At 32.7% G+C, this 26172-nt stretch overlaps 1 protein-coding gene across 12 annotated transcripts in view; it reads right to left on the bottom strand.

Moving 5' to 3' along the window:
- Positions 1-26172, bottom strand: part of LOC145279872 (cytosolic carboxypeptidase 1-like) — a 657874-nt gene that overhangs the window by 85785 nt on the left and 545917 nt on the right. The window lies entirely within an intron of this gene.

Here is a 26172-nt window from a genome sequence, read left to right as displayed (position 1 = left end):
CTTGAGCACGTAGTATAATGAAGAAAGTGGCTGGTTACTTTTAATGTATCTAAAATCAAGCTTTTATCTTTACATAATAACGCTCTTATCCCCATCTGGCATCACTTGAAATTAATTGCTCTCGTTTTGAGGAGGCCTCATGTTTTGGCAAGCTTCTGGGCTTGACCTTTACTCCTGATCTGAAATGGAATACATACATCAAACCCGTTGCCAAGGCCGCTGGAAAAATAGTGGGATCCTTCCATCAATCTAGTAGATATTTCACTGCTGATGTAATTCTCTATCTATATAAGAGCCAGATACATCCAAGGATGGAGTACTGTTGCCACATCTGGATAGGAGCTGCTAGAAAGGACTTATCCTGCCTAAATAGAGTTCAAAATACTTCGTAGCCTCGTAGAGAACGCCCTTTTCTCTTCCCTGCAACCTCTTTCTCACAAAAGAGATATTGCGAGTTTGTCTCTGCTTTATCGTTATTTTCATGGCAAGTGCTCAACTGAGATCCAATCTATGGTCCCCCCTCGCCAAAATTAAAAAAAACACTCGTCTAACTGAAAACACTATCAATAATCCCTCCACTCTTTACCTCTGCCTTAACCTAAGCGTATATTCCATGAACAAAGCTTCTTTCTTAGAACTGCACGCCTGTGGAACTGTGTTCCGTTTTCCTGCTTTCCAGCTGACTACAATAGAGTTGTCTTCAAGTTCAGCGTAAACAAGTTCTTGATGAGCCGTTCCACTTAAGTTAACAAGAGTACTGAATTTTCTATTACTAACGATTACTATATTGTCCAATTGACTACTGTACACTCTTTAACCCTTATCCTCGAGTGGACTCTGGGTCTTGATAAGTGGTGATGCCTACATAAAAAAGACAATAGATACACTCTGAAAACTAGTATCTGCATAATGAAGAATTTATAGTGAAGCAAGAATTTTACAATCTTCAAACGCAACTATACTAAGCAGGCATTCAGTTTTATATAAGTAGTTTCACTAATTCAAATATTCTAATGAAACATTTAAAATACCTATAGGCACGTATATCAGACGGAAGACGCAAAGATATACACAATACATAATTTTTAATAAGGTGTTTTTATTTTTACCGTTTTATTTTCTCCTTGTAATTTAAATTTTGTGAAAGTAATGTTTTATTCCAATTTCGGCATAAGACTACAAAAAGGAAACAGAAATATTGTACAAAAAAGAAATATAAATATAAGTCTTTTAATGTGCTTTTCATTTTTTGAGATTCTCCATTGGAAAAAAATAGCTGTTTGAATTTAGAATGAATTTATAAATTCTAAAATTCGACATTTTATTTTTCTTCGATTAAACGTTTTTTTTTTTTGCGACATTTACTTACAAACTTTTATTTCATCATGATAAAATAATATAGTTTTAATACATGTGAATTTTTTTTTTCTGTGCCCGTATATATATGCATATATATGCGTATATATATGTGTGTGTGTATGTATGTATGTACGTTTGTGTGTAGATATATATGTATATATATTTGTATAAATATATATATATATATGCGTATATAGGCGTATGTGCATACGTGTGTGTGTGTGTGTGTGTATATATAAAATGAATCGCTCTCTATGTATGTATGAGTGTGATTCTCATTGTTGTGCGTTCCCTTTAGAAAGTATCCATATCATACAGGTACTGGCCAATGGATGGCTTGTGAATTGATGAGCGCTCGTGTGCACTCGTTAATATATTTCTGTTTAACCTTAATGGCTTGCGAAAACATGTAGTGACATCTGTGCAACTCTGACTTTCAACCATTATAGAGTACAACTAACATATAAGCCTCGCACTGACATTTAAATTTATATACTGCTAAATTTTTTTGTAGGGTGGAAAGTATATCGTTCTGAAAGGCTGGGTAAGTAGTTTCGATGTCAAACACCGCATGACACTGTACAGCAGAACAAAACGACGGAGAACCCCAAATCAGCCACAGAAATAGATAAAGAATTTTACGATTTAAAAACAGCGAAAAACATGTATAACAACAGATGACACTGAACATGCTAAAGGTTAGGGTTATTATCTTCCCCCAACAAAGAATGAAATAAAGTACTTTTAAAAATCCCTAAAATAGAAAGTGTCTTTTTAGTTTTAAACTATTTCGGTCATTTCCGAGACTAGCTCGAGATTAAAAAAAAAACAAAAAACAAAAACAAAAAACAAACAGCTGAATATCTATTTATAACAATTAACATTTATCAATGTTACAATTTCTTTTACAAAAAGCCATAGCTTTCAAAACGGAGGTTGAAGTAATGTTGGTCCTAATATCGACCTCCACCGGTAGAATCTCAAGTTGGGTTGCTATTGGACCCAATGAAGCTCAAAACCTCAGCAACATGTATCAAATTGATAGATGTCGCGAAGAAGAAAAAGAAATTATATATATTGCACAAACTATCAATTTTATGCGTTTGTTCGAATACAAGTTGTTACTTTTATCTATTGGTGGATGACATTCAATCTCCGAATCTTCTGCCACCGTTTTCATCTGTATTCAACATATACTTTTTCTTCCTTCTTTTTTTCTCTTGTTTATCATCATCATTCCTTCATCCTCCCCATTGTTCTATCTACGTCTACCTCATCAATATTCCTCTTGCACCTCTAGATTCCTTCTCCACGTCACCCGCTTACTCTCCTTTTGATAATCTATTCAACATCATTAACAGTCTGTCCTTTACTCTCTTCTCTTGTTATTTTATCTAGTCCTTCCTCTCTTACCTTTTTATTTACGTACTTCTCTTTCTTTTCTAGTGATTATCCATCTATCACCACTTCTTCCCTCCATTTGCTTCTATCCCTCTTCACCCGTCTCCCTTTACCCTCCCTCTAATCCATCATAAACAACTCGCTACTATTTACCGTTTCTTTCGTTGATTCACTTATATTCACACGTACGAAGAATCTGTATCGATTTTATTTAAATCCAAGAAATGCCAATATATTTTACAGTAGTTCATCATTCGTGTTTTCTCCTATTTTCACGAATTTTACAACCGACACTAGAATATACAATAGACCTATAAACACAACGGCTTCTACAATGAACAGCATAGTGTACGCTATAGAGGAGCGACGACGTTTACAATCAAAAAGATAATATATGATATTTTCGGTAATATATCAAGAGTTTAGATTTGTTTTGCGCCCTGTTATGCAGTTCAGTATTCGCTAATCCTTACCATATTGATTTTGTCTCTCTGTGTGTTTTAACCAGAAACCTTGAATATTGTTTAAGAAGGTCATAAAATAAAAAGTCGTGGAGACATAATGTATGAATGATAGTAAGAAAAACAATAAAACAGAGTAAAATTAAAAAACAAAAAAACAAAAAAACAAAAACAAACGGAAACTTGACCGAACGTTTTCAGAAAAGGTGAAGATTTTAAATGTATTGAAAAAAAACCCCGACCAAACATAGGAAAAAACTGGATGTTTTTTGGACGTGTGTAATTAATTTGAAAATTTACAGGGATTGCGAAAACACTTGCCTATTTTTAAGTTTTAAAATTAAAGCCATGCAAATGGCTCGATAAACACATCGACTAAGATCTTAACAGTCGGTGGCAACTAAGGTTCAAGACGTGTGATCGAAGAGCTAACTGTATGACTACACTGACGAATCCGTTTCGCCTTCATCGCACTCATCAGTGAAACTATAACACAAAATAAGAACGAAAAAAAAATTAATGCAGAACGCCGAAAGAGACACTGAAGAAACAAATAAGATAGAAAAAGAAAAGACGAGGAATAAGACGAAAAAAGAAAAGTGGGAAGAAAAACAGGTACACGGACGACACATAAGGATTAAAAAAGATGACACAAACGAAAACACTTGGCCACAAAAAGGAAACCTTGACAGGGAAACTGAATCCCTAATAACAGCCGCACAAGATGACGCGATTAGAATCAATCACACTAAAGCAAGAGACGAAACAATAAACCACATAACAAGTGAATGCAGCAGTACTGGAAAATGAAAGTCACAATATCCTTAGGGACATGGATATACAAACAGATAAACCCAGCCAAGCAAGAAGACTGTATGCCATAATAGTTAACAAGAAGGAAAGGTCTTGTCAGATTCTAGATTTTTCCGATCCAGCAGACCACAAAGTGAAGATCAAAGAGACTGAGAAGCGGTGCAAATAAACGGAACTGGTTAGAGAGCTCAAAGGTATTTGAAAAATGAAGACAGTCAAGATAACACAACTAATAGTAGGAGCACTAGGAATGATACCGAAACGTTTTGAAAAAAAAATATGATTAGAATTAGAAGGAACAACTGAGAAGATACAACAGTTAACAATAATGTTAAAAACTACAGAAATATTAAGGAAACGCTTAAATGTGGAGACAAAGATCACCTATGAACTACACACACACACTGAACATACAGAAACGGCTACAGGTGTAAAACACAAAGGAACATTATATGGAATCATGAAAGCTTAAACGGCACAATTGTAAGGTATACCCATGCTCCCCTGCGTTCTGTTCCCCTTTTTTGTCTGTGTGTATGTCACCATAAACTGGCATCAAACCAAATAAATGAAGAGGGTCAAGAAGTATTAAAAGATCAAGAAGAAAAAGCAATAGCCAGACCTGCACTGAATGAATGCACAGAGGACTGGGACCTTGGGAAGGCTTATTGCCACCCAAACCCTAGTGAAGACCAATGGTCGCTGCCAACGAGAAATCAATTATATGCGGCTGTTATGAAAACACAAATTCTTTTGCAAAGATTATCGAAAGAGGTGGAGAGTACTAGAAATCTGAGGAGACTTATTGTCACTCAAATTACAAAGAACACCACAAATTGTCCTCAAATAATAATAATAATAATAATAATAATAATAATAATAATAATAATAATAAAGGGAATATTTTTGTGTCCATATTAAAAGTGAAAGAAAGTCTTCCATTTGTATTTGATATTAAATTCATATACGTCATTATTCATTTCTTTTTATGAGCAGATATTAAGATTAAGCACCTGCTTTCCAAAAAAATAACAATAATTAGCGTATTAGCATATCATGCGAACCGGGCACATGCACGTTCACTTTTATTATATTTAAGATGATCTTATTCAAAAATAACCAAGAAAACATGAATTAGATTTCAATAATGGTATAAATAATTAATTTACTACATTTTACTACCCCTTTTAATTTACTTACTGTTATTTAATGCTACTGTTGTTAAGGGTTACAATGAAAACAAAACACAGTAGAAAAAGCAAAACACAGTAGAAAAAACAAAACACAGTAGAAAAATGCATTTAGAAGAACATACAAAAGTGTGAGTTTTCGTCTAACTAACGAACAAGTTAGGTTGTTTCTTCAGATCTAGGCCCTGCATTAATACCTAGTCTTGTGGTATTTATTCTATATGGATCTGTTCATTTGTAAGCGATTCAACCACAACTATAATTATAATTGTGTTTCATAGATTAAAAGGTATGATAATTTAACATCGTTATTAAACTACATAATGCATTTTAGGAATGGATATCCATAGATTTGAAATCGTAATGCAGTCATGACGCAAACAGTTCCGACTACGAACAGAGAAGCAAGTTCCGACTTTTACCAAAATATACAAATAAAAAAATCGCTAGGACTATTTTTCAGTCAATTAGAAAGATCAAATTCTGAGTTTTCTGTATATATTTGGATAAATTTATTACTTTGGCAATTTTACATTTTAGATTTTTAGGCTAGGTTTAGGGTTGTAGAAGTATTGAAACAACATTGCTGGATACAGTTAAATACGACAGTTTCTTAAGTTAAATAAATTCGTCACACCCTCAAAAAACGCTTTGTCAGTAAAGTTCGTTAACATTCGCAAGTCGCGGAGTTTATTGAGAAAAATATAGCAGCACTCGATAGGGGGAACTACTGTGGAATGCGCAAAGAAATTTAAGTAAATAAAAGTCGATGATGGTACTGTTTATACTCTGACTCTCGCAGGATACTGAACAAAACTTATATAAAGGCAAGTCGATCAACCTTTTACTGACTTAAACTTCGATTGAGAAGTATACCCAGGTCTTAAACGAACTCGTCCGTCAACAAGCACCACATATAACGCAGAACAAGCTTACAACAAAATCGGCAAGAATTGAATCGCAAATCGAACAATCTGAATGGGTTAAATACGCCTACGTGTATCGATATCAATATTAAACCTAATTGTTTATACATGTTTTCTGTTAAAAAAAAAACAGTTAAATGTAAATGAGTGCCAGCATTATGATAATAAAAGGCGGTTTTGCAAGTTTTCTAAATCTGACTAGATTTATTACAAACGCAGTTAGATTATCTCCCCTTATTGGTCGCTCTCCAATTAATAAAGATTTACTATCACTTTATATTTTGTGAACTGTAATTTAATCTACCCTCAACGGTTGCATGAGAAAACAAATATAACATAGTATAATGAACTAACAAGATCCATGTACCTGCGTTGACCGATGGAAAGATGGCAGAAAGGTAAAACAGATCCGCTGAAAAAAACCTACTCCATCAAAAACAAATTAAACTATAATTATCTAGCGCATTATCGTAGATTGAACTAATTTTATTTTGTTTTGTTTTATGAAGTGATCGGTAAATTAAGAATTAGTGTTCCTCAGCAATGTTAATTAACGTATTAAAATGTGCTTCCAAACCCCATAAATCACTGTTAAGTTGCAGAAGTAAAGGATACAAATGTTTACGAAGAAAGATTTTAAGTAATCATGAAACAATAAAATGAAATGATAAATGTGCATTAGTTAACGTATTAAGAAAGAGACCATGTGCATGGCACCAGCAATAGATGAAAGCAATGAATAAAAAATGTTTACGAAGACATTTTAATCAATTCTGAAATTAGTGTTTCTGGTATTTTTTTAATGACGAAGAAATCCTACTAGACCGAGATAATTTCGCTTAGTTTTTATGAAGTGATTGGTAATGACCTGAAATGAAAATTCGTACAGTCGGATTGCTAGTCATGTAGGAAATGAAAAACATATAAAAAAAGAAATGTTAAAAAGGCAGGTAAGTTAATTAAAAAACTGTGTATAACAGTAAAAAAATGTGCTGGTGTCTTTATGAGAGAAATCCTTCTAGACTGAGATATTTTTGTTTTTATGAAGTAGTCGATAACTTAAGAAATAAAACCTCTCTAATAAAAAAGAAAAATGTTAAAACGCACATTAATCAATCTTAAAATCATTGGCTTTAGCGTCTTTTGATGAAAGAGAAATCTTTCTAGACTGAGGTATTTTTGTGTGATTTTATGTAGTGGTTGATAAAATAAAAACTGAAGCATCACTATTAAAAAGAAATGTTAAAAAGCACTTTAGTTCATGCGTAAAGAAAATGCGAATAACGGTAAAAAGAGTGCTTCTCTCTTCCTCCTCAATAAATAAAAAAAGAAAAGCAACTCTCTTTCATTGTTTTTCTTATTCTCTCTCTCTCTTTCTCTCTCTCTTTCTCTCTATCTTTCTCTCTTTACATATGTAAACAACATTTATTTATTGAATGAAATCGAATGTTCGCAGAATGATTTAACAATTATATTCATAAAGGTGAGGAATCGTTATTCGTATTAGATTAATAAATGATGGTGCCGTTATTCTGAAAAAAAAAAAACATCGCAATGTTTGCTGTTCTTTTGTTGCTACCCTGTGGCCTTAACCATCCAGAATTATCTTAATCCGTTATTACTTTAGTTTGATAAACATATGTGAACAGCTAATGAAATTGACCGAAACTTGTAAAGGGATGGGTCCGTATTTTAAGTTTAAAATAACTAATGTTAAATGAATTGGAATAAAAAGTAAACATCGATTGTCTTGTTAAGTAGAGGAAGAGGGAAACTATTTATTTAGTAAATATCGTGCTACACCTTGGAAAGATTACGTGTTTTGAAAGAGACTCACCTAGGAATTATTATAAGAATTTATAGTAACGAATGGATGCGACTGATATTATTCACAAAATATGCATCAGTTATTGGCAAGTAGTCTAACCACATTGAGTTTATATGTGATGTCTGCCTTTGCAAAGCTATAATGCTTTTTCTAGACGAAAATAATCGTGTCTTATTGTATCAAATACAGAGATAACATAAAATACAAAACGTCATTCGTTGGCCGGCAAAGCGAATCATTTTCATAAAAGGATGTTTGTGTATAAAAACTTATCAAGCATAGCCTCCTGTCACCTTTCACCAGAGACAGCACATACGTCGACGATACTTTTACTGTCTTCATCATCGAAGGTGAAGCAATATATTGTTCGTACCAGCTTCATTATATAATCAGGCAGATTTACAAAACGTACTGTATTTAGGTAATAAATAACCCAAATGGGTTGAAGTGTCGTAAAAACACGTATGCACAAAACAGTTTTTAAAGTAAACAAATAAATAATAAGTTTAACAAAACAAGAGAATAAATATGATAAAAGAGGAGGAATAAAGACAAAGAAGATAGAAGTACAACGAAATAGGAGTGACTTTAAAATGTGAAAATAAGCATAAAATGAGGTAAATGGAAACCTGCATTAATTTACGTTTTTTAACGTGAAATTATGTGGATTTGTATTTCTCTTATTTATTTACCAAAAACGAAACAAATATACAAAGCGTAAATTATATTTTAAATAAAAGAAGAAAAAGACAATAAATGATGGTAATCCATTGGTTCCTGGTAAGCGGAGAATAACTCTTGGCAGGTGACGACAAGATGTCGACTTCTCTGTGTGTCGAATCAGCCGGGCAAAATGTTAATAAGCTGTCAAGAGAAATGAAAGCCTGATATTACGCACGCAATCCGGGCCGATGGATTGGCTGCGCGACTTCAGCTGATTGCAATATTTGCCAGGTATTTTTTAGCCATTTTCTTCTTTTTAATTTTCCGACGGGGAGATGTGTGGGTATGCTTGCGTGTTGTTTCGTGACTCATTCGTAAAAACATTACCCAACAAGCTAACTGCTTATTTTAGGTCGAGATTAAAGCGGATAGGCTAGAGGCATGGACATATATAGAGTGACTGATAGAGCGAGAGACATAGAGTGATAGAAAGCAAAAGAGAGTCGCATAAAACCGTTCAAAGCAAAAAAGAGAAAAATATGAAGAAAGTACGTTGACACACACACACACACACTCACGCATATATATGTATGTATGTGTGTATATTAATCATTTATGATACTATGCCAGTTAAAAAACAACATTGATACAGTTCATCCGCAATTAACGCCACCCACAGAAGTAGCCCTCACTGCTAGCAAAAAAGAAGCATTCCCTAGTAATAATGGTAGTATTCGAACACTAATATACGGCATCCAAGTAGTTTAAAACTTTGAGATGTTAAGTAAATCCGCATATTAAAGATATGAAACTTCTGTAAGCCAACTCTCATTACTGAAAAATTCACACAATACCAAAGGAAACATTATGGGGACATACCCATTCACTCGTAATGAACTCTTATTATAAAAACCCGAGTCTAATACTCTCGTGAGGAATTATCGCGACCTAACGCGAGACTACAGATTATTCAACTAACAGTCGGAATATTCCGACAACCTTTTTTGTATTCACTTTCTTGTACAATATATTCTTTTCTACCTAAACTTGTTGTTCGAGCTTTTCTTTAAGACCCTTTTTAGGGTCACAACTGTCGACAAAGTATTCGAACTAAAAACATGGCATTCGAAGGGCTCACCTCAACAAAATCGATCTTGCAATGAAGCATTCGACCAACAAGATAGTGTCCCAAGAATACCATGAACGAACCATTCAGAGAGTCCGTAACGTCGAATCGGGCGTCTAAAACATTTTAGGAACAGGTAACAACTTTGAAAGTTGCCCTGAACTTTACAAAATTCTGAAAGATTTTTCTCTAGGAACCTCTAACAAATGAAAGAAAAACAAAGTTAATTAGATTGTTCAACGGGTAAAAAATTATAAATGAAAAATCCGTAAGTTGATTATTTGTTGAAATAAAAAGTGACTTCACGATTTTGCCTTTTCTTTTGTGTTTTATCTTAAAGAGAAAATTAAATGTTGTGACAAAAAGAACTTAATTTTAACTTTTTTCCTGCAACGGAAAAATAATGTTAAATTGTATTGAGAGAGATAAATGTAACTTCTTTTATCGAAAGTTCAATTAATAGGGAGCCTCTACGATCTATGTCTAAAGGGCCAAAGAACTTCGTGTTTGCACCAATTTCTCCACTGACTAAAAGACTACCATCACCCACTTCCTAGCCAATAGGAAGATTTCACTAAACTAAAGGGAGATAAGATCTTTTCTAAAGCCGACCTGAGTGACACATACCTTCAAATGGTATTAACACTCATGAGGGATTATTCAAATTCGAAATTTTTCAAGAAATTATAGTTACTATTTTGGGAAACCCTCGTTGTTCAATTGCATGTATGATATTATCGTAATAACGAACACCAGAGAACAACATTGAGAAATGTCCATAAAGTGTTCTCTCGAATACAGGATTTTGGTTTTAAAAAAGAAGATGGAAAATACGATTTCTTCATGTAAGAAATAAAATACTTGGGACACTTCATAGACAGAAAACGGTAGAAGACCTGACCCGGAAAGGGTCACAGCAATAAAGGATATGCAAGCTTCCAAAACATTACGGAATTATAAAGATTTTTGTGTTTGCGAACTATTACCAGATATTCCTTTTCAATACGCACGATTTCCGGGCCCCACTAAGGCGGAAATAAAAATAAATGTAATGGATAAGAAAAAAATAATAAAAAAGAACAAATAGCGATAAAATAAAATAAAATAAAAATGTTAACGTCAAATCTATTCCTCACTGACTATTACCCAAAATAGATATCATAGTCGCTAGTGATGCTAGCTCATACGACATAAAGGCCTGTGTCGTACATAAAATACCTGACAAAAGTAAAATACCTTATTTCACACTCTTCAACACGTCTACTCCTGGCAAAAAGTTATTATTCACAAATCGGGAAAAGCTCTCGCTATTTTCTTTGCAGTTAAAACTTCCAACGATATTTACACGGGCGATTTTTATACTGCTGACCGACTATAAACCTCTATTGACGATCCTTGGGTCGAAAAAATGCTCCCCATCTGCATAGCGAATAGACTTCACTATTATACTGAATTCCAATTTTAAGTTAGAGTACGTTACCTGCAAGCAGATTGAACATGCAGACGAATTTTTAAGGTTGGTTTGTGACAGAGTTAACTTCTTGAGGACTCAGTTATTACTTTCTTACGTACAGATAGTGAAATTGAAACCATAACACTCAATACTATCAGAGACCTTCCGGTCACACTACATGAAATTAAACGCAAAGCACAAAATAACGAATTCATTAGTACTACAAAACAGAAAATCACAAATAAAGACGAGCAAGCACAGGACAACTTTTCTGTGTGTGATGGGTTGTGCTTTGACGACAAGTTCCCCAAAATTTCTTTAGAGCCATGACCCCCAAAAGACTGACCTTAGTCTAGAATTCATATATTATTCGCATACCCATTGTAGAATTGGTATTACCTAATTGTGTTGGACAGCTGCACAAAATGGCCAGAAGTACTCAGATATAAGAGATCCATTACAGTAGTAGTTATTAATTTCGATTTATGAGTTATTTTCCCGGTTTGGAGTTTTCGACTGCTTAGTAAGTGACAACAGGACTCAATTTACGTTTACATACTTCAAGTTTGGGGAGAATCAAATCTTCCAGAAATAGTATTAAATTAAATTCCAGTTTTACGTCATTTTTTTAACTTGTTAGGTGAAAGCACATAATAATTACAAAACGCCATCCCTTCTGCATGTGGTGAATGAGTTTTCTAAATAATACTGTAATAATTCCAACATGGTAACATACATGTACAAGAAAAAAAAATAACGTCTTGGAAATCTCGATAATCGGCCAAAAAAAAAGAAAATTAAATAAAATACTCAGCATGATGTTCTCATTTTGATCTTTATTGTCTTGATTTTGTGAAAATATTATATATCTGTGATCATAGTGTAGTATATGTGTTAACTGTGGCAGACAGGGCCAAGGGTCAAAACATAATTATTATATTATTATTATTATTATTATTATTATTAGTAGTAGTAGTAGTAGTAGTAGTAGTAGTAATTGATTCGATCGACGGTGGGTCGGTGGATCGATTATTATGATTAGAAAAATAAACAATTAGATTGGGAAAAGGTGATTGACAGCTGAAATAATAAACAGCTACAAGAAGAATATGATTTTAGAAAATGCAGGTAAACAATTTTTGGTTTGCATAAACAAATAACTAGATTGAGGTTACGTCAGCTGTTTGTCTAAGACACGTGATTTGGGGAGATTCTAATCAGTCGTTATCTGTACATCAGAGAGAACAGAAGACTCAAGATAGAGTTGGTCTCTCCATGACGCAGGGGGCGGCGTTTTCTCAGGCAGCGAAGATGTAAAGACATTGTAATCTCTGAAAATGCCGGTCGGAGTTATGAAAATAAATGTTCGTATATAATCCAGGTGTGTATTGTGATTTACAGCTGTTAAAAAAAACTGTTTGTCTGCAACTGTTTCAATACGTCTACGTCAATCGTTTCCTGTTAGAACTGTTGCATAAATGTTAAAATATACACACTAGACAAATAATACGACGCATATACATACACGCGTTTACACGTACATGAATATACAGATAAAATATAAATAATATATAAATATATATATTGAATACTTTACGAAAGAAAAGGTTTATTGAAAATCATATTCTAACAAAAAATCGAGTTATCGGAATTTTATTTGAATTTTAAACATGTCCATACCATTCTGCATGAAACAGTAAGTTACGCATTTATTTAATATTTATTATTATTTAATTTTTAAATATTTTTTCACACATTTGTGTGTTTAACGATTTCCCATCGATTGATTATATTCACACACACACGCATATATATATATATATATATATATATATATATATATATATATATATATATATATATACCTACGTCTATAGAATCAGCTCCTTGAAAACTCAAATATGACTTTGTTGTTTATATTTTCTCATGCACTTTAATCTGCAAGCAATATAGTCTAGATGATTATTCTCTCCTGTTTCATTATCATGGATATGTGCAGTAGATCTATAGAGGTAAACAGTTAATTAAACTTTGCGACATCCGGGAATTATACAGATTAATTGTATTTTGATCAACATGATGTCCACTTCACATTGCCAGGTTTTAAGAGTCGTGTTCGATTACAGTATCTCGCAAGTGTTAGAATCGTCAATAACACAATCGTATGGTTCAATCCCTACTCAACGCAACAGGTCCGTAGCAACGAGTACTCTCAGAGCTATGCTATCATTAACTTCCGTTCTTACATATCACCTGAAAACGAATACATCTAGCTGCTAAATAGGCTTTGGTTAAATCTAAATGCCTCTGCATCGGAACCCAGTAGCATCAAGTCGTATTTTGCCAATGCGGCTGTAGGAAATCTATGGCAAGCAAGAGCGCTCAATCTTCTAGTGCAAAATACAGTACGTATAATAATGTTGCGATGGGACATGTGAAGCCACCAATAATTGCCTACAATTGACGATCTTTCTCCACGACTTGTAACAAGTGCTGAGCCCTGTTGATCTCAGTGTCAGTGGTAATCTGAAATTCTTTAGAAACATGAAGTGCTCTGAATGTACGAGAAGTGCATTGGTTGAAAACAGACGATATCGGCATCTCCATGTATGACACTGCATTCAGGATTTCCTCCTTTTTTACTACTACTACTACTACTACTACTACTACTACTACTATTAGAGAATGGATAGAGAGAGAGAGAGAGAGAGAGAGGGAGAGAGAGAGGGTAAATTATATTGTCGATACGTTGACCGGAAGACAGGATCAGCTGATCGGATTGCGTATGAGTCACGTGATCAGGTTAGCTGAATCGAGGAGATTTGATTTGGACATAGAAAGCGACGGACGGCTTCACAGACTTTTCCTTCCCTTCACTGGGGGGGGGCGCTGACGTGTGTAGAAAGAGAAACCACGCACGCCAGAGATTCACTTTCCATCCTTCTGCGAGACATCTGGAAAGTGAAATAAACTATAAAACCAATTCATCGTTTTGAAGTGATTGAATCTTCGTTCAAACAGGTACCACTCCCTCCAAGACACGAGATGAATCCAGATAGACCAACATCCGACGCAGGAAGGTATGTCTTCAAATACATGTACCCCCCACACGCACAACGGCATATGAACATATCATTTAATAGACTAACCACTAGACGATCACACACGATCCCCTTTATGATACAACAACACAACAAATACAAATACAAAACCTCTCTCGATCCATTCTCTAACACTACTACTACTATTGCTACTACTACTACTACTACTCGATAGCGATACATCTTAGTCGAGTTAGATCTCAAAACCTGCAACGAATTTGGACACAATATGCAGCCATAGTACACTGTCTTGTCGCAAGCTATTCTCATATGTTCAATTCGTTTCAGTTTTCTTCAAGGTGCCTTTAGAAAATTCTTGTAACAGCAGTTAGTAAGACATATGTCCATATCAATATCGGTGGTTTAGTTTGTTTTTCTTAAATGTGTCAATATAAAAGTTGTTATTGTAAATAAATACATCATTTGACAAAATTTAAATATTAGACAAGATTTTAAAGTTAGTTAAAATCTTTTGCAAGCGCCAAATTTCAAACGCATATGTTTGAAACATTAGGAAGCCTCAATGCGTTTTCTCGAACAGTCGAGATGTTGAGGCAGTCATAGAGCCAAGTCGCTGGTTCTCATGCGATTGAATGAGTTTCGCGTGCAACGGCCAGTCACTCTACTTGTATCCGCGGTGATTGGTTGAAATATGAATCTATCGTGAAGACCGGCCTATTTTGATCATTTGTGGCCTTCTGCTGACGTTGCTACGCGTCCAGGGTTTGTCGCCAATTCCGTTACTCAGGAAGAAGCAAAAGGGATTAAAAGGGTTTAGGTCAACAACGCCCATCAGTTCGACCACAAAATGCAGCTAAGAACTCTCTTTCTTACCATGATAGAGTACAAAATCAACTTCGAAATATAGTGGGCTATAATCTCTTTCGTTCTATGCCCGTGTGTATTTTTCGCCTTTACATGACTCATGCATTAATATGTTTTATATACTATTGATAGGATCCGAGAATTCAATGAATTTAGTGCCAGGATATTTTACTAAAAGAGAATATCTGTAAAACTTTCTGTGACGGTAAAGTTCAATGTTGAAATGTATAAAAAGATTAAATTCTGGAAAGACATCTTCCTCGCCTTTTCTTGTTTAATCAATTTTTCCCCTTTCACCTTTCCATCTTACAAATGTTCTGATCACGTGACCATTTCAAAGGAGAAAGACAATAATTTAAAAAAATTAGTTATGATACAGCTTTCGAAGAATTCGCACGAAAATCTCGGATCTAGTGGTGAAAATCAAGGCACATCTAACATATTTTAATGTCCGGCGATTTTTCTATTTTTTTAATAATTCAAGTAGGTTTTACAATCCAAACTGTATTATGGTTGAGTTCGTTTGGAAAAGAAAACATTCTGATTATGAAGATTGTTAAGTTGGCGAAATGTTTGAATGATGAAAAAAATGATTTAAAGGAAATAAATGTTGCATCTTAAAATGATTTTTTTTTACATTATTTAAATTATCATTAGTGGTAAGACTATTTCAATATTTTTTCTCGATTTGAATAAAAATTACAAACTGTTCTAAATTCCCGATTCCAGTGCAATTACCGAAACCGATTCCGACTCTAAAATCACCTAATTGCATGAAAAGGTAAATTTTCATTAAGAGTGGGGGTAGTAAAGAGTCCTATCTGCTTTTAAATATAGAGAATTTTTTTCAATCGGTAAAACTTCTGAATGTTTTCCCCTTAATATATTTTATCAATTACATTTATAAACTGATTTTGATATTTTAATCTATATTTTCCACTTGTGCCATATTTTTTTATTTCTCCACTTTCATTATTTTCACGTGTATTAATTTACAGTGCAATTTCTATCCAATGCCATTTTACCTAAATTCGTCATTATAATTTTAGTTTTACTAAAAGTTCAAATTAAATAAATATTTGTCATGTTATCATGCCAGTAATAGAACATTTAAGATGAAAATAATAACAAATATTTACTCATATAAAAGTCACTTTGTGTGTGAGTTCATTCCTTATAGGTTCAGAAACAGCTGAAACTATTTTTTGCAAATTTCACACAAAGCTAATTTATATGTCTGGCAGTGTTCTTAGATATGTCTTGTACATAAATTCATCCGATAAGTATCGAAAATAAGAAATCCGACTTTAAAAATAGCTCTTCTCTTTTATAAATAACAAATAATTTTTACAAGAGAATATTTTACGTTACACCGGCTAAGGAAGATAATAAAATCTTAGCAAATAACTTTTTTCTTAAAAAAAAAAAATAAGAAACAGATTTATTATAATTTGGAGATATAGCTTAGTGGTAGAGCATTCAAGTACAGATCGAATGATCAAGACAAGGTGTACCTCACCGTTTTATTGTAATTTTTTCTTATTAATGAGTTCAATTTACGATAAAAAAGAGGTACCATTTAAAATTGCTGCAAATCATTTATTCGTTCGCATATTTTAAAACTAAGCATTAATCAGAAGTGATTATTTCATGAAATTGATCATCAAGACCAAATGTCAGCTGACGTCATATTATAAACAAACACAGACGGAATTTGATGAAAGACATTATCATTATTATATTTTCATATTTAATATCTTTTGCGAATTAGTCCACCGGGCAAATTATTCCTTGCAATATGTAATAATCAATAGAGGATTGATTCTATAATAATACATACGCAATCTGCATCAATTAAAGTATCATGTTTTAGCGTACTGTACGACCAGGCAACACTGGCAGCAAATAATAACTAAAAGAATCGTTTTGCGAATCATAATTCAATTCCAATAGTTCTCAATCCAACACTAGTTACTACTCGGCATTGTTTGTTACATCTCTTTTATGTTATTTATTATTTATTATTTCTTACATCTAGTTTATAATAGTTTCTTTAAAAATATGTGCAATAAATGAATACCGAGCAATGCCGGGTAGCTAAAGCTAACACACACACACACACACACACACACACACACACACACACTATATATATATATATATATATATATATATATATATTATATAAACATTTTGTATATTATATAACATTATATTTTTTTCTCTTATAGTCTTTAATTTCCCGATGGAATACTTACTTTTTTCATCAGTATCGATACGGACACTTATTATATTGAATCTAAAAGAAATTCTGTCTATTGCAAATAAGCACAGCATCGCATACTTATCTATATTTTTAGAAGCGTTTCCTTTCTTCTCTTCTCTTCTCCTGCGAAGTATTGATCGATTTACTTATCTACATAAGTTCACTAAAATAAGACATAAATGATATGCGAGAAATACCTCTCCCCTTTAACAGGTAGTCGATACTGTCGCGGTAATTCATAACAACTACGCACCCAAGGTCTGTTTCCTACGCATAGTTTTCTATCCGTTATTTAACGAAGAGTGCAGATCAAAGACGACCCTTGAAGGGTTGATTCGTGCCTTTGCCGAGAAAAAATGAAAAGAGTAAAAAACAACAACAACAACAACAAAAAAAACTACTAATGAGGTCCATCTAAACGTTAAAACTTAATTATCAGAAAATCTATATGATATACAATCGAATTCCAATAAAGAGGGTTTTTTTTAATAGGCTTTCTCTTTTATCAGACTTTCTCTGATAAAACATAATTTCGAAGAGTTCTTTGATTTGACGGGTTGTGTGATTCTCTGTTTAAAGAGTTATAGCTCATCGATATTTACTGTAACAGAACAGCCTGCTACATATATGTAGTGATAATGAACGGATTTATAAAAATAATGTTAGAAACGATATTTTCAGCCTAACGTTTAATTAAGCACAAGTGTGGAAAATTTCATTGGAAGTTAAAAGTTAGAGTTAGAGCGACGTGACAGGATATGACGTAACAGACAGGAAGTTCATAATGAGATGTAGCGGAAATTAGATCTTCTTTTTCGGAGTTGACTATTTGGACTCGTTTTTTCTTCAACGCACTGTCTTCATTTGCCTTGTCCGAGAGAAGTCGAAAGCACGCATAACGTCGAAAATGAAAAAAAAAGCAACAAAGAATATGAACCATTTAAAAAAACTACTGTTAATGTTTTTTTATTCATTATCTTGTCTACAAGGGAAATAGGAAGACGCCTTCTATCGTCACAATTTCTGTTAAAACATCATGGCGGTAACGGTTACTGTTACCACTCAAAGTGACGTTTCTCCACGAAGCAACTACATTTGTATTAATGCGTCACTACTCATCAAGGCTAAAAGCTAATCGAGGTGAAATGATGCCAGTTAAAAGATGAAGAATATTATAAAAATTATCATGAAATCAATAAAGTTTTAATACTTATGGAGAGAGTTTATGATAAGTATTTATTGGCATTTGATTTGAATACGATTATGCTGTAATCTACAAAGAAGCAGACCCGCGGCAAAGTGAAATCCTTGCAAAATCTTCTGAAATTCTGCCTAGCGTTAGTCACATAGAATATCCGATTATTAATCATTGCTCTTTCAGCCTCTTTATTCGTAAAGATTGTTTTTAGCCATGTGATCATTTTTTCACACTTTATGTATAAATCGGATGTAAAGGTAAACAAAACTAAATTATTCCTTAAGACCATCTCGCCGCCGAGAACTATTAGCTGAGAACTATTATTTTATTTATATATATAGAACTATTTATATTTGTATTCGTCTAATGTCTAATAATTTCGCGCTATTTCTGTTGCTTCTTACTCTTCACATCCACTTCTTGTGGTAACGACGACGACGCTTCTTCTTGTTTTTATCTCGTTGTAAGTGTTTTTTTGCTTTACGAAAAGAAATGTTGTGAAAATTTCTTCTTCTCTTCTAATTTTCGCTACATCTCATTATGAATTTCCGATCTCTTACGTCATATCCTGTAACGTCGCTCTAACTTCTAATGAAATTTTCCACACCTGTGCTTAATTTCTAACATTATTTTTACACATCCATTCATTATCGCTACAAATATATAGCAGGCTGTTCTGTTGCACTAAGTATCAATGAACAATAATTTCTACTTATTTTTATTGTTTTATTCACTCCTTATACATTCGTTGTTTTATGGAAAAATTTTGTGGCGTGATTTCTGACCTTGGTAGAACCAGTTTAGACGACGATAATGTCTTTGAAAAAAAAAAAGATGCTATTGTCATCTAAACTGGAACCACGCCGACATGTAATATAAATTAGTTAAAAAAGTTATGTTATAACAAAGGACGAAAATGAAGGATATATACATACATGCATGTAAAATGGATCCAAATGACAGATGGAAAGAATAGAAGGCCACCAGTAAGCAAGTGCTAACTAAAACATTAACAGAGTTTTGTAAATGGCAAATTGATAAAAACGAATTTGTAACAAAATATTTTTTATGGTACAATTTATGAGAATAAAAAATATTTTCAATGTCCATTTATGAAAATGCGTGTTTGGTCAAGAAAGTTGGGTTAATAGTCACAAGTCAATATGCATACATGAGCATTTTGACGCGTTGAACTGCATATTCGTGTTGTTAGTGCATGTGTAGCAGTATCAGAATTTTTGTAGGAATTTTTGACACCCCTAACACGAGACTGCGAATACAATATAAAAATCTCGTAATTTCTCTGTTAAAAGTGGGTTATTTATTTTCTTTATGGATTATACTTCCAAAATAAACTATTACAGTTGTTTTAAAAGTAATAGAAATATTATTTTTTAAAAACAGTAATGAATTTTCCGAACTCAATATTTTTCAATTTTTAAACTTTAAAAATCTATCAAAATTTTTCTATTGATTCTATTTTTACGATATTTTCAGGGTCAATGTAAAATTTTATGTTCTTTCCAATAAACCGAATATAATATTTTAGACAAACGTTTTTTTAAATTCACGCCCCCCCAAGTGTCACCCATTTTGAAATGTCTATTAAAAAGTAAATAATTAATTTATGTCGGGGAGTTTTATATATCACAAATTGAAGAGAAAAGGTCAATAAATAATATATTCAAATTTAAAACAAAAAAAAAATCGCTTTTTTAGAAATTTACCTGTAAAGTCCGAAGTTTAAAACCTTATTTTATAAGAACACATTGTTTTTTTTTTGTCTTTTTTTTTGTCTTTTTTTTAATGAAACCTTGGTCCTTGCTCCTTTAATTGAAAAAAAAATTAGGGCTTGAATTACATTTTTCGAGGAGTTATAAGCTTGGAAAGACAGGGGGTCGAATAATTCACGCCTCTCATTTTGAAATGTCTATTAAAAAGTAAATAATTAATTATGTCGGGGAGTTTTATATATCACAAATTGAAGAGAAAAGGTCAATAAATAATATATTCAAATTTAAAACAAAAAAAAATCGCTTTTTTAGAAATTTACCTGTAAAGTCCGAAGTTTAAAACCTTTTTTTAAAAAAAAAAACACATTGTTTTTTTTTCTTTTTTTTTAATAAAACCTTGGTCCTTGCTCCTTTAATTGAAAAAAAATTAGGGCTTGAATTACATTTTTCGAGGAGTTATAAGCTTGGAAAGATGGGGTGGAATTATTCACTATTTTCACGAAATTTCTGACACTGCTAGTGCATGTGTATGGGTAACCTGACTCTCACTAGTGTGTAAGAATGTGTGCGTGAGAAGATTATATGTGACTCGTTGAAGATTTCTTTCCGCCCTTTATCCTTCGGCCAAAAACATTGAAATTCTTGAGCGTATGTTCTTGATATCTTCGAGGTGTGGTCGGCAGGTCTCATTTGGTCACTGTTCTTATAAGTTCAAACTGACTGATTTCTTTGACTGGCTTTGGGGGTTTGAAACGAGTTTCATTGGTTGAAAATACTTTAAGTTAACATATTCCTGGGAAAACATACTTTCTTTTGGGGGTGAAAAGAAAAGATAATATCAATAATGCAGAGAAAGAGAGACTTTACGAATTAGAACATTTGATTTATGCTTTCGTCGGAACCGCTTCGCGATTCAGTCGCCACAAGTTACATCGACAAAAGTTCACAAGTTACATCGACAAAAGTTCACAAGTTACATCGACAAAAGTTCACAAGTTACATCGACAAAAGTTCACAAGTTACATCGACAAAAGTTCACAAGTTATATCGACCAAAACGTTTCGAGAATTATTCCTATACATTGGATCTTTTTCTTAAGCAATGTATTTTCAATAAAACAGCACTTTAGTTAATTCTCTTTTCTGCTTTCTCCTGAGCTTCTATTTCCTTCTTCTCATCTATATTTCTATCACAATATATACACATAAACATCGTGATATGTACAATAAAAAAAACATAAGAACTCGTTTACACTGTGCGTTCGTAGAACCATCACTGAATTTAATTGAATCTGCTTGATTTTTCTTGCGACATTGTTTTCACTATCGTCAGTTTCACTGATTCGATTCACTTACCGAATTCAAAATTTTCCGCCATTTTTGTTGTTAGTGTTTTATAAGGTTAATAAATAACAATGAAAAAATATCATCTACTGCGCGTAGAAATAACAAATTTATTAGAATAGTATTCTGCAAAATCGAAGCAAAACACATGGAAATAAGTAATGATTACTTTGTTCGTCACGAAATAAAAAAGAAACAAATAGAAAACTATCAGTAAAAAGATGCTAGTGTCACGAAAAAAAAAGGAAAGGAAAGAAAAGTGACTGATGGAGGAATACATTGCAAAAGCAGAAAAAGTTGATGAGCGATCGGGAAGAAACAAGATCGAAGGTGGGTAATAAACGCGTGTGTGTGTGTGCGTGTGTATATGTATATATAATATGTACATATATATATAAATATATATATATAGATAGATAGATATTTATATATAATACATACATATATATAATACACGCACACATACATATATATATCATACATACATACATATACATATATATCATACATACATACATATATATATATATCATACATACATATATATATATCATGCATACATATATATATCATACATACATATATATATCATACATACATATATATATATTATATATACATATATATCATATATACATATATATATCACACATACATATATATATCATATATAAATATATATATTTATATATATACATATATATATACATACATACATATAATACATTGTCAGAAAAAGTTACGGTACTAACCTTCCTGCAGCTCAAAGCATTATTTTTGTACGCGTTGCATTTCCCTATCAAGATCCTTTCGGATCTATTATTATTGTTATTATTTCCCTGAAAATTACCGGACCTTGGTAAAGGAGTTTATTACACGAGGTCGCAACATCGGCAATCTGTTGCAAGAAAATTAAGGTAAGGTATTTCTCTTCTTATTTTCTCTTCTCCGTCGGTTGCCGTTGCTAGGTGAAATCACTTCATTTTTTTTCCTTGCTAAGGTCATCCCCTCCCATTTTGCACCAGATTATCAATTACAATATATTTGTAAACCTTTTTGATCAGTGAATAACTTCACTTTACCAGATGGAGTCCACACAACGTTTGTCACCACTTGATGACAGAGAGTAACGAGAACTCTGTTAGATCTGACACTTGAGAATCTCAGTTCTCTTCATCCTCTTGAAAGAAATGGGTTTGAGCTCTACAAATGTGACATTCTCCAGTGGTTTACAAGAGCTTTCGCAACTAGATAAAGCAAAACCAGGAGCTCCCCACGGGAAGAAGTGAGAGAACGCTTAGCAGACAGCTTTTCATATAAAGCCAATATAAATAAGGCTTTATCAGAACTGGATACCTCGTTGCCTAGTCTTAATATTCCCGCTCCTGTGATTACGTCAACTCCATCTCCTGTTTCACCATCATCACCACAGCCTAGGATTGAGTTGGCTAAACCGAAAATAACATGTCCCACTTTTAATGGACTTGATAAGGCCAACACATTTGCCTTCCATGACGTTTTAACGCGGTTTGAATTTTGTACAGCTGGACTGAACACAGACAATGAACGATTGATATGCTTCAAGGTCTATGTTGTGGGTCGGCCTTTCCACTTGATCCATCATCTGTCAGAAAACGACCGAAACACACACACACACATACATATGTGTGTGTATGTGTGTGTGTGTGTGTTTTGGAAATGGCATATTCGTAGCATCAGCGACTAATCTCAATTCATCGATTTGGAAAATGATTGTTCAGATAATCTCTGACAATCATAGCGTAACGGCATAAGGCACGATCGTGGAATACGCTATATAAGGAACACTAAAATGTTGTGCTGGATACAACTTGAATATCCATTATAATTGAATACGAAATGTACGAAATAGTTTTAAATTTCATAAGAAATATCTAAATAATTTCTGTACACAATATATAGGATTTTTGTTTATCTTTAAACTATTTAGATCTTTCAACAGAAATAATGCTTGGAATGCAGATTCTATAACAAGCCCAAGGTATTTCTTAATGGAAAATTTGCATGTGGTGCAATGATGACGCCCATTGCTTATACAGTCCACCTACTAACATGTAATACAACTCTGTCTCTTTCGCTCTCTCTCTCATATATATATATATATATATATATATATATATATATATATATATATATATATATATAGTCTTTGAAGTTTTTAACATTTGAAACCACACAAAAAATTATTTTTTATCATTCATTAAAAAAAACATCTAGTCAGTAAGTCATTTAATCACCTGCAATCACTGCATCAACTCTCAAATTTACTATAATACCAATTTTTATATTTTTTAAGGGATCATCAGTTGTTTACCATGAAACACTGTTTCGGGGATTTAAAAACAAAACAGTGTATTACATCATGGCTCCCCAGCAGTGTTGATCAAACACCACCACCCTTAATCTTAGGAAGAAGACAAGTTACAAAAATTTTTATTCCCCAATTTCCTATTCTTAATTGTAATTACTAACCTTTTCATAGTATAAAAATGAATTTCTTACCTGTGCGATTCATCAATTTCCACATTTAAAATGGATACATTTTTTAATTTTTTAATTTATCATTCTTGTATTTATAAGATTTGGATTAATCCATTTAACTACTTATCACCCCCACTATAGTTAGTAGTTTGTATATTTACATTCTTATTTATTTAAAATTAGATATATAAAGGTTAAAAATATTTTATTTTTACATATATACATTTTTTTTTTTTTTTTTAACTATATAAATTTATTATATGTAATTATAAATACATTTATACATTGCTAATATAGTTTTGGATTTCCTTTATCAATATAATCTGGTTTATCTTAAACGATTCAAAAGCATCAGGATAACGAACAAATGCTTTGTTTAACTGTTTAAATATTTTATTTTTATCTCCACCTTGTTTTATCATCCTTATTACTAAGCTAGAAACTGGTGGTATAAAATCTGTTAATTTTAGAGTAACGCGAGCTATTCTCAAAAACTCTGACATAATGGTTCCATAAAACACAAAAACGGGGCAGGTGCTATCCTTATGGGGCATACGTACTATTTTAAAGGGGAAAGCGTTTCTTTTATCAAATATTTTATAAAGAAAAATTCCATCCTCAATTTTTATATCTAAATCCAGAAATGTATATATATATATATATATATATATATATATATATATATATATATAACTTATATATATATATAACTTATATATATATATATATATAACTTATGTATTTAAATTTTATTATTTGGAAAGGTTAATCTTCAAATACAGAATTTTTTATTGTTTGAAAACAAAGATTACAATTGAATAAATCCGTCTCCTTTACCCATAAGTTTTCGATGCTTCTTTTTTTTACAAGGAAGTCACCACTTATCAAGGCCTGGAGGCCACTCAGGCTAAGTGTTATTGCGTGTACAGTAATCAATGGGATAATATTGTAGTAATCGCTAGTAATGGAGGTGTGATAAAGTGTCTTACTTTAGGGGGCGGTCCAACAGGAACTTGTTTGTGTTGGACTTGAAGACATCCAAGTTGTAATCAGGTAGGAAACAGGCAGAAGGAAGAGAGTTCCACATGTGTGCACTTTTAAGAAAGAAGCTTTGTTCATGGAATCTACGTTTTTATTTAGACACAGATAAAGAATGGGGAAAATTACTGACAGTGGTTTCAGCTAGACGGATGTTTTTCGTGAAAGATTGGCGAGGAGGGGCCAGAGATTGGAGCTCAGACGAACACTTCCCATGAAAATAACGATAAAACAACGACAAGCTCGCAACGTCCTTTCTGTGGGAGGGAGGTTGCAGGGAAGAGAAAAGGGCATCCCCCACTAGGCTACGAAGTCTATTTTGTACTCTGTCAAGGCAGGATAGGCTATTTTTAGCAAAGGAAAAATCAGCAAATGTTTTTATTGATTTGCACCTTATTTGTTAAAAGCAATAAATATAGAAAATTAAAGTTTTAAAAGCATTTTAGATACATTAAATAAAAGAATAGGATATTGAGACAGAAAAGGCATATTGTATTTAAATCCAAAATAAATGTTAAATTTTGAAAGGGATATTCCTGGTAGTAAGGAAGTAAAAAGACCCATCTCATCTTGTTGTCTTCCAGGTCGCAATCCTATGCAAACATATTTCCTTCCTTTCATTTATATAAGATATCCGGCAAAGATAAAAAAAATCAATCCAAGTGGTGAATATTATATATAATAATAACATATTATCTAAACTATTAATAACATTCTAAATGTTTATTTTATTTATTTATCTATGCGTGTATATACAAATAAAACTTTCGAACGGATGCACCAAATTGAAAAAGTCATTTTTCCCTTGAAAGGTGTGAGTCCCTAGATTGTCCTTATCTATACATGGTTCGTAACGAACAACGTAGAACCACACAAAAATCCGAAGTAAGGGTTTTAGCGCCGTTTCGTGCAATTGTCGAAAAAGTTA

This window comes from Euprymna scolopes, chromosome 7, assembly GCF_053919585.1.
Source record: "Euprymna scolopes isolate OS-2025 chromosome 7, ASM5391958v1, whole genome shotgun sequence".
Taxonomy (NCBI): domain Eukaryota; kingdom Metazoa; phylum Mollusca; class Cephalopoda; order Sepiida; family Sepiolidae; genus Euprymna; species Euprymna scolopes.
The sequence above is the reverse complement of the archived record's forward strand: the minus strand, read 5'-3'. Positions and strand labels throughout refer to the sequence as shown.